Here is a 10,638-nt window from a genome sequence, read left to right as displayed (position 1 = left end):
CAGTGTGAACTCGATGGTGTTTCAGTCGGCTGGATGACGCATTCAATCCCTTCCCACAAACGGAGCCGGGGAACGGCCTCGCCCCAGTGTGTCTGCGTCGATGAGTTTCCAGCTGGGACGGGTAATTGAATCCCTTCCCACAGTCCCCACATTTCCACGGTTTCTCCATGGTGCGGCTGTTCTTGTCTCTTTCCAGGTTGGACGATCAGTAGAAGACTCGTCCACACACACAACACATGTATGGTTTCGCCCTGCTGTGAATGGTGTGATGTTTTTTTCAGACTGTGTAACTGGTTAAAGCTCTTTTCACAGTCAGTGCACTGGAACACTTTCACTCGGGTGTGTGTTTCTCGGTGCTTTTCCAGTTAAACTGATATTTGAAATCTTTTCCCACAGACAGAACAGACAAACATTTCTCCTTCTTTATTCAAAGCCCGATGATCTTCAGGTGCTGGTGAATTGAGTGACTGTCAGATCTTGACGTGATGTTTGGATTGAGTTTCCCGTCTGCAAATACTCGCCTTCTAATACTCTGTAGAAGGAGTTTACATTGTGAACAGAGGATAGAAATTCAGAAAAGGCAATTCTAGTTTCTATGGAACATTCTTCCCGCTCATTCCCCCAGAATGTAAATCCCCGTCCCACACACTCACCCTCCTCCCTCTGCAGAAATCCAAACCCATCTGACCATCTCCAAAACTTTTTCTTCTATTTAATTTTTTTTTCTCCACTCTGACAGCCTTGACTCTGACTGGGTTCAATTCTAAACTCACCGGTTCCCCTTTCTCTCCTGCCCTGATGGTCCTGTCTCTGACTGGGTTCAGTTCTACATTCACTGGTTCCCCTCCCTCTCCTCCCCTGAAGGTGTTGACTCTGGCTGAGTTCAGTTCTGCACTCACAGGATCCCCTCCCTCTCCTCCCCAGAAGGTGTTGACTCTGGCTGTGTTCAGTTCTACATTCACTGGTTCCCCTCCCTCTCCTCCCCTGAAGGTGCTGACTCTGGCTGTGTTCAGTTCTGCACTCACAGGATCCCCTCCCTCTCCTCCCCTGAAGGTGTTGACTCTGGCTGTGTTCAGTTCTGCACTCACAGGATCCCCTACCTCTCCTCCCCTGAAGGTGCTGACTCCAGCTGGTTTCAGTTCTACACTCACTGGCTCTCCTCCCTCTCCTCCCCTGAAGGTTCTGGCTCTGACTGGGTTCAGTTCTACACTCACTGGTTTCTCTCCCTCTCCTCCCCTGAAAGAGTTGACTCTGGTTGGGTTCATTTCCACATTCACTGGATCCTCTCCCTCTGTTCCCCTGAAGGTGCTGCCTCTGACTGGGTTCAGTTCTGCACTCACTGGTTCCACTTCGTCTCCTCCCGTGAAGGAGCTGACTCTGGTTGGGTTCAATTCCACATTCACTGGTTCCCCTCCCTCTGTTCCCCTGAAGGTGCTGGCTCTGACTGGGTTCAGTTCGACACTCACTGGTTCACTTCCCTCTCCTCCCCTGAAGGAGCTGATTCTGGTTCGTTTCAGTTCTACATTCAATGGTTTCCCTCCCTCTTCTCCCCTGAAGATGCTGACTCTGGCTGGTTGTATATCCTCGACCCCTCATTTCGATACCATGTCCCTCCCTATTGCTGCCTGTAAGCAGTCCATCTGTGATATCTCCCAATTTTGGCGATGGACTCTCTCTGACCAGTCACCATTTATCCTCCATTTAAAGACGGTCACTGATCTGTCACTATTTCTCCTTCATTTGCAGATTCTCCCTGACCAGTCATCATTTCTCCTTCATTTACAGACACTACCTGGCCAATCTCCATTTCTCCTTCATTTACAGACACTCCCTGACCAGTCACCACCTTTCTCAGCATCTCCCTCGTCCGTTCACTTGTGAACAAGGCCCTTGCCTTCCACAGCCTTATTGCGGATGGCTGCTATTGGCAACATATGAACAGCAGTCGGCCATTCAGCCCCACGATCCTGTTCCGTCATTTAATTAAATCATGGCTGATCTGTATCTTAACTCTATCTACCCTACTTGGTATCATAACCCTTAATACTCTGGCAAAAAAAAATGTCAATTTCAAATTTACAATTGACCCCCAGCTTCAACAGCTTTTTGGAGTGAAGAGAGTTCCAGATTTCCACTCCCCTTTGTGTGAAGAATTGCTTCCTGACATCACCCCTCAATGGCCTCGCTCTAAATTTAAGGTGATCCCCAACTTGTTCCAGACTCTCGCACCAGAGTAAGTGGTTTCTCTCGAAATACCCTATCCAATCCTTTAATCATCTTAAATACCTCAATTAGATCACCCCTTAATCTTGTATATTCAAGAGTCTATGCAATCTGTCCTCATCTTTTACGTCAGTGATCTCTGCAAGTGCAGGACAGAAATTCAGAACAGAAAGTTTTAGTTTCTGTGGAACATTATTTTCTCCCTTGCCCCTATTAAGCTTTAAATCCTCCGTCCCACACACTCTCCCTCCTTGCCCCTATTAAGCTGCAAATTCCCCGTCCCACACACTCTTCCTCCTTGCCCCTGTTAATCTGTAAATCCACGGCCCCACACACACTCCCTCCTTGCCCTCATTAAGCTGTTAATCCCCCGTCCCACACACTCCCTCCTTGCCCCTATTAAACTGTAAATGCCCCGTCCCACACTCTCCCTCCTTGCCCCTATTAAGCTGTAAATCCCCCGTCCCACACACTCTCCCTCCTTGCCCCTGTTAATCTGTAAATGCCCCCTCCCACATTTCTTTCTCCTTGCCCCTGTTAAGCTGTAAATGCCCCGTCCCACACTCTCCCTCCTTGCCTCTGTTAAGATGTAAATCCCCCGTCCCACACTCTCCCTCCTTGCCTCTGTTAAGATGTAAATCCCCCGTCCCACACTCTCCCTCCTTGCCCCTGTTAAGATGTAAATCCCCCGTCCCGCACTCTCCCTCTTTGACACGTCCTCGCTGTTTGAAATCCAGATTCATCGCAGCCTCTATTTTTCTCCCTTTCACTCCTGAAGGTGCTGCGTGATGGTGGGGTTCGGGCCCAGTCATTGTTTGCCCTCCAGTACCCGGCCAAGTGGTAATTCTGCACCTGTGAGCCTTTACAGCGAGCTGTCGGTATTTCTACCATGGGCAGCAGCACAGGCAACGTCCCTGTCTGATTCTGTTCTGCAAAGCTGAGGCCAACGGGAGGAGATCAACAACAACCTGCATTTACACTGGTTGGAGTCTCAGCAAGACCGAGGGCGGCTCAGGCCCCGAATCAGCGCCGGGGTGCCCGGCGGATGGGCGGGCGTCCCCGGGCTCCATCAAACCCCTCTTCCAGCCCCTCCCCCGTCCTATCCGCCGCTTCCCGGTTTCTTCTCCCGTTTCCACCGAGTCCGACTCGCGACAAGCGACAGGGCCGAGGCGCTGTGGAATGCAAGGCGGGCCTGAGAGCATGCGCAGTCTGATCAGGAAATGAGCACCTTTTTAGAGACAGAGGGGTTTCTGGGGTGCGGGGGATTGTGGGGCCTGCGGCCGCCATTACTCGCCGGGTGTTGGTCAGTGTTTTATTACCCGCGACTCCCACAGAACAGTGTCGAGAAATACAGACTGAGGAATTCAGAACGGGTTTGCTGAACAGACACTGACCGTGCAATGTAGAACAGTGTTTCTCAAACTGGTTTCCTCGCGAGCCAGTGGAAGAAAAACACTTCCCCCAGGGACCCAAAACAATAATATCTTCTGACTGGAGTTTTCATCAAATCCCAATAAAGGTGAATCCATGCTCGCTCTTCACTTCACTTGATTCAACTTCAAGTCACAACTTAAATTAAACATCGACGTTGCTTGATTTTTAAAAAAAAATACAGTATAAATACAGTAAAAAAAAAGTATGGTTGAGTTTCATTACTTAATGTGAGGGGTGGGTCTGCCTGTTGGTCATGATCTCGTTCCAATCTGGATCACAAGATGAAAGCGCCACACGCATATCAGGTGCGCTGTTAAGCCGGTTTCTTTCTCTTGTTCTCAAAGTCGAAAATTCCAGTTCGCACATGTAGGTTGTTGTGAACGGCCGCAATAACAGAACACTTATCTTACTCAACAGAGGATATTCTTTGAAAGCACTGATCGAAAAAGATGACAAACTGAATGACTTGTGGCGTGTTTTCACTGTGCTCACAGGTGAGTCGCATCAGCTCGTTTTCTTACTCAGGAATCAAGTTTAGCTTCATTATTAATTCAGGATTTTCGAAAGCAAAAAGGATCTTTCACCCAACGCTTTTCCATCAAATTTTCAAATCCCTCTGCAGGGGAGTAGTGATCAAAATGTTCAGACAGAGCAGGGAGATGTAACTGTATGATACATTTCATTTCATTCCCTTTATCTTCATTGATGCTGTTCTCTCCACCCCAGAGGGCTGTGGATGCTCAGTCGTTTAGTGTATTCAAGATTGAGTTTGATGGATTTTTGGACCAGGCAATCAAGGGATATGGGGATAGGGCGGTAAAGTGGAGATCAGGTACAAGATCAGCCATGAACTATTGAATGGCGGAGCAGGCTCGAGGGGCCGTATGGCCTCCTCCTGCTCATATTCCTTATGTTCTTATTCTGCCAGAGGTGCGCTGCCCAGAACTGAACACAGTACTCTAAATGAGGTGTAACCAGAGCTCTGTATAACTGTGACAAAACTTCCACTCCTTTTTATTCCGGATCCATTGAGATAATAATCAAAATTGCATTGCCATTTTAACTTTTTTTGCACCTTTTCGTGAATTCTGCACTTGCTCATCCGCAGTTCCTAGTTTCTTGCCATTTAGAAAATATTCTGATCTATCTTTTTATTGTCCAAGGTGGATGACCTCACACGTCTGCCACAGTTTTGCCCACTCAATGAATCTATCAGTGTCCCTTTGCAACTTTCTGCTCCCATGCTTACTGTGCCACATAACTTAGTGTCGTCAGCATACTTGGATATAAGGCTCTCTACATCAGAACGTAAGAAATAGGAGCAGGAGGAGGCCATACGGTCCCACGAGCCCTCTCAGCCATTCAATCAGATCAGGGCTGATCTCCGATCTCATCTCCACTTTCCCGCACGATCCCCATATCCCTTGATTCCCCGAGATTCCAAAAATCTATCGATCTCAGCTTTGAATATACTCAACCACTGAGCGTCCACAGCCCTCTGGGGTAGAGAATTCCAAAAATTAACAGCCATTTGAGTGCAGAAATTTTTCCACATGTCGGACCTAAATGGCCGACCCCTTATCTTGTGACTATGAGCTCCAGTTCTTGACTGTCCAGCCAGGGGAATCAGCCTCTCAGCATCTACCCTGTCAAGCCGTCTAAGAATGCTGTACATTTCAATGAGATCACCTCTCATTCTTCTATCTCCACAGAATATAGGCCAATTTTACACAATATTTTCTCATACTACAATTGCAGCAAGACCTCCTTACTCTTATATTCCAACACCCTTACAATAAAGGCGTCCATATCATTTGCCTTCCTCACTCCGATTAGACCCTTTGTAGCCCACTATTTCCAGCATGTTTATCCTCTATTCCTTTTTTTGGGAAAAGAAATGAAGGCTGAAATCCTTTTAACATAATTACACCCGTTTATGTTTTGGAAACAATATCCAACGGAACTGCATCAAATTCGATTGCAAACTTAAGAGTTTCTGAAGGAAACAAACTAATGAAATACACTTAATTGCGATGACCGGGAATCGAAACCGAATCAACTGCTTGGAAGGCAGCTATGCTCACCACGATACCACCATGGCTGACAATGCACAATACTAAAATAGTTGCTAAACATCAGACCCTGAACAGACGCTGCCGGCTGTTGGATTTTGTTCTTCATTTGAACAATTTCTGACAGATCCTTTCTCGCTCTGTTGCAGTACCCGTCTCCGCCCAATAGATGACGCCAACCCCCAATCAATGGAAATTACACAACAGCCAGTAATCCTTCACCTGAAATCGGCCGCATTAACCATTCATTGAGGTTGAATAATTATATTAAATGATTCCGGAGACCTGACTACCAACTGAGCACGACTGGCTGCTTAATATTCAAGTCTATAAGATCTTTAGAAAGGACAGAGAAGTAGGAAAAGGAGGGGGAGCAGCAACATTGCTCAAGGACAATATTACAGCAGTTGAAAAGACAGAATATCAATGAGGGCGAGCGGGCAGTGTAAACACTCTGAGTGAGACCCATCACAAATGCTCCCACTGTATTCATCCGGAAGGAGTAAGAAGTGTGAGTGCAGGAGGATTTCTTTATTCGTTGCGAAAGTATTTGTGAGATTGTGGAAATGTCTGGAAGAGGAAAAACCGTCGGTAAAGCTCGGGCCAAGGCCAAGTCTCGCTCATCCAGGGCCGGAATGCAGTTCCCTGTGGGCCGTGTTCACAGGCACCTGCGAAAGGGGAACTGTGCTGAACGTGTGGGTGCCGGAGCCCAGGTCTATCTGGCTGCTGTGCTCGAGTATCTGACGGCTGAAATCCTCGAGTTGGCCGGCAACGCGGAACGCTACAACAAGAAGACCCGAATCATTCCCAGACACCTGCAGCTGGCCATTCGCACCGACGAGGAGCTCAACAAGCTGCTGGGACGGGTGACCATCGCTCAGGGTGTTGCCAGATATCCAGGCCGTGCTGCTGCCGAAGAAAACCAGCATTGTCAGCTCCAAGAGCTAGTAATGCGGCCAAGATTTAATCTGATAACCCAAAGGACAGGACGAACCTCATTGAAATCTTTGAAGAAGGAACAGAAAGTGAATACAAGTTTAATACAGTAGATGCAAAAGATTTCGATTTTCCGAAGGCCTTCGATAAGGTACCGCATTATAGACTCATGGCTTAGTTCAGAGCACGTGGAGTCAGGGGACAGGTGGCAGAATGGATAGTAAGTTGGCTACAAAACAGAAAACTGAGAATAGAGGTTAAGGGCAGCTACTCAGACTGGCAAAAGATGGGAAGTGATGTTCAAGTTGCTGGGACCACTGTTCTTCAGAATTTACATTAACGATTTGGATTTGGGAATGGGAATTACAACTCCAAAATTTGTGGACGACACCAAATTGGGGGATGTAGTTAATACAAAGGAAGAATGCATCAAAATGGAAGAGGACATTAATAAACTTGCAGAATGAAGAATAAGGAGGTCACACACTGCTTGGATTATAAGAGTCTAAACGGGATAGTGGAGCAAAGGGATCTGGTGGTACAGATATACAAATTACACAAAATAGCGACGCAGGTCAATAAGGTCATAATAAGGAAACTTAAAAACTATGATTCACTTCTAGAGAGATAGAATTGAAAAGCAAAGAAGTTATCTTAAATTTGTATGGGACCTTGGTTAGACCAAACTTGGAGTATTGTGCACAGTTCTGTTCTCCACATTATAGAACGGACGGAGATGGATTGGAGAAGGTGCAAAACCGATTCTCATGATACGAGAAATGAGAGGATATTCTTATCAGGAAATGGTGAACAGACTGGGGGTGTTTTCTCTGAAAAGAGAAGGCTGACGGGTGACCTGATAGAGGTCTTCCGATCGGGTTTCATAGGGTAGACATAGATAAAATGTTTCCACTTGTGGGGAGTCCAAAGCTACAGGCAATAAATATAAAAAGTCGCTAATAAATCCAATGGGGAATTCACGAGAAACTTATTTACCCAAATAGTGGTTAGAATGTGGAAATGACTACCACAAGCAGCAGTTCAGACAAATAGCACAGGTCCATTCAAGGGGAAGCTAGTTTAACACACGAGGAAGAAAAGAATGGAAGGGTATTCTGAAAGGGTTATATGAATTAGGGAGGGAGGTGGCTCGCGAGGAGCATTAACGCCGGCACAGACCAGTTGGGCCGAATGGCCTGTTTCTGTCCCGTAGTTTCGATGTAACTCGATGTAAAGGCTCTTTTCAGAGCCACCCACAGTATGTGTGAAAGGGCTGGTTACTGTCTGAGGGAGACGCTGATATCATGCTATCAGTGTTGCATTGAGCTGCTTTTGTCCCATTGTAGACGAGATGAGGTGTTAATGGGACGGGATTCGCGGAACCGAAAACAGTCCGGTACTTTAAACGGTGACTTATGGACCCCAGACCACACATCACCAGATTTCTTGTATTTATTTAAACTACTTGCCATGCTGGGCTCGTTAAGCATCACCAGAACTGCTCGACTAACCTTTCTACATCTGTGGGATTCAGCGCTTCGCTCCGTTTCTGTTCTATTTTGTTGGATTGTTTACATAACGCATCAAACACACTGGAGAATCACTGAGATCCAGCTCTGAACAGAAACAAATAACAGTGAACGGCCTGGTGCCCAGGAGATCAGAAACATTACTTCGCCTGTTAATAACTAAACCGTGTTTCGAGTCCACCTACCAGCGTTGGTTCCATATGGGGGATTAAACAGAGAAAGCTGGAGGGGAGGAGTCAGAATGTCCGACAAAGCGGAGAGCGGCCTCTGATCTTCCAGCTCCACCTCCAGCTTTCTCCACCCGCCAATTTCAAACCGTTTATCGATAATAGAACCGAAACACAGCGCTCCGCACAAACCCTTACAGACTCGGGCTTCATATTCAAGGATTTCCAGAAACCCGGAGCTTTTAAATAAGCCCCCTTACAATTAACAGTCAGTAACATTCCTGCCGAAATACAGTCCCTTCGATAACAAGTCAACCCGCCTCCTTCCATTTCAGTCCCAGGCCCGATTCTATCTCCCCGCACATCGCCTCCCAGACGGGTTCAGCAGTTTACAAATACTTTATTCCAGCTGATTTGGAGAATCTCGTGTGTTTGGGTTTGAGTTGTGACGCGGAGTTTCTCCACCAGTGTTACCGTCTCACAGACTCACTGAATCTGTGAAATGAAAATGACCGTGAACTGTTACTGGAGCCGAACACATCCCCAGTTACAGTGAGGCCCGGACACCCCATTCTCTCTGTTTTATATCAGACAATATCCCACCTTCATTTCCAGCGCAAGAGAGAGACAAACACACTCTGTCAGCCTTACACTTCCTATCAGTGTGCTCATAACACGCTCAATAGCAGTATCCACCTTCATATAGAGCACCAGAGAGAGAGAGTGCGACAGACACGGTGAGAGAGAGCGGAGAGACAGAGTGCCACTATATCAGTTACAGGCTGACCTGTAAAGTTTAGCTTTATCCAGAAAAAAACCTATTGGAGAGAGAGAAGATGTAATCTCATCTCTCACTGATATTGTACCAGAGACAGAAACACTAATAATCGCAAACTCAGGGACAATGCAGAGAGTGACAAAAACAATGGGGCACATTTAACACTCTCTTGCCTGTTGTACTATATTCGGTTTTGCAGAACAGGGACGTTCGGTGTTACACTCATCAATCGAGAGTTTGACTCTGATTAAATTAATCTGAGACTGGTGCTGTCAGATATTAATCCTACACGGTGCCAACAGACACACCGACTCACACTTTCCTCACATGTTTCTCCAGGATTGGTTTCAGAAAACCTCCCTCCATTTTCGTAGCCACGCATCAGTTTTATCAGTAAAGAGTCCAGGAAAGAATGGAATCCATATGCTCATTTCACAGCCGCCCACATTATCTCTGAAAGGCTCTTTACCATCAGAAGATACCGAGAGAAACAGCAGGGATGGAAACATCTAGTTTTGGTTTCCAGCGTTAGGCACTGGTGGAATCCCATCTGTTTCCCATTCTGGTGCCTGTTCCTGCACTGCCTGTGGACCCCATTCCCTCTGACCTTTCCCCCAGCCCCACTTCCTTTGCTCAGACTCTGAAAAAATTCCAATTGGCGAAAGATTGCATCGATTTTTGTATTGGGAATTAAACCAGACATCTGCGCATGCGTGACTCAGCCCCGCCTCCAGCGCTGATTGTTGGTGATCAGAAGAGCGCATGCGCGCTCCCCTCCCACAGTTCGTCCTGTGGGCACCATTCCCTCAGTGAGCGGAAGAAGATGGTTGAAAACAGCCGGGAATGGAGAGATCACGGCTCCAGGGGGAAGGGAGCAAAGAACAGCCTCGTTACAGCAGCTCATCGCTTCAGGACCGAGTCCGCAGATGGGCTCAGAGATCGGCATTGAATCCGGGGGAAGGGCAGGGGGAGTCCGGGGGCTGTTTTTAAGAGGCGGAGTGGATCGGGAAGTGTTCCCGGAATTAGGAGTGAGTGGGGGGGAGGGGGGGGCGGAAGAGAGAGGTCATTCTCTGGCTTTGTATGTACAGGGTGTGTCCAGGGTAAGGGAGACAGAATGGGAAGAACCTGCTATTTAAAATCATTGCTGCTTTCTCTCCCCAAACCAGGAGTGAATGTTCCTGGTTTAGTTCCAGTCTCACCCTGATTATTGTTTTTGGACAGTGAAGAGTGGAAACAGAGCCGGACAGTGAGGATGTGGGGAATTATACAAAGAGCGTCTGTTGCAGTCACCAGGTGAGAAGTGTGAAGGACACATTTTAAACAGTGGTTGTTTGGTTTCGGTTGAACTGTTCGTCCCATGGGAGAGGGGATTAGAAACCTGACCTGTGCAAAGGTCCCTGCCCCATCGGGCAGTCCCATTCATGAATCAGTGGAGGCGTTGGGTTGTGTCTGGATGTCATTAAATTGTTCTAAAACACCTGGTTTGTAGAAGCTGAGTG

General features: G+C 47.2%; 1 pseudogene; it reads left to right on the top strand.

Moving 5' to 3' along the window:
* The first annotated feature begins 6,295 nt into the window (after positions 1-6,295).
* Positions 6,296-6,677, top strand: LOC137312415 (histone H2A-like; annotated as a pseudogene).
* The last annotated feature ends 3,961 nt before the right edge of the window (positions 6,678-10,638 follow it).

The sequence above is a fragment of the Heptranchias perlo genome, unplaced genomic scaffold (genome assembly GCF_035084215.1).
Source record: "Heptranchias perlo isolate sHepPer1 unplaced genomic scaffold, sHepPer1.hap1 HAP1_SCAFFOLD_43, whole genome shotgun sequence".
In the NCBI taxonomy this organism is placed as follows: domain Eukaryota; kingdom Metazoa; phylum Chordata; class Chondrichthyes; order Hexanchiformes; family Hexanchidae; genus Heptranchias; species Heptranchias perlo.
The sequence above is the reverse complement of the archived record's forward strand: the minus strand, read 5'-3'. Positions and strand labels throughout refer to the sequence as shown.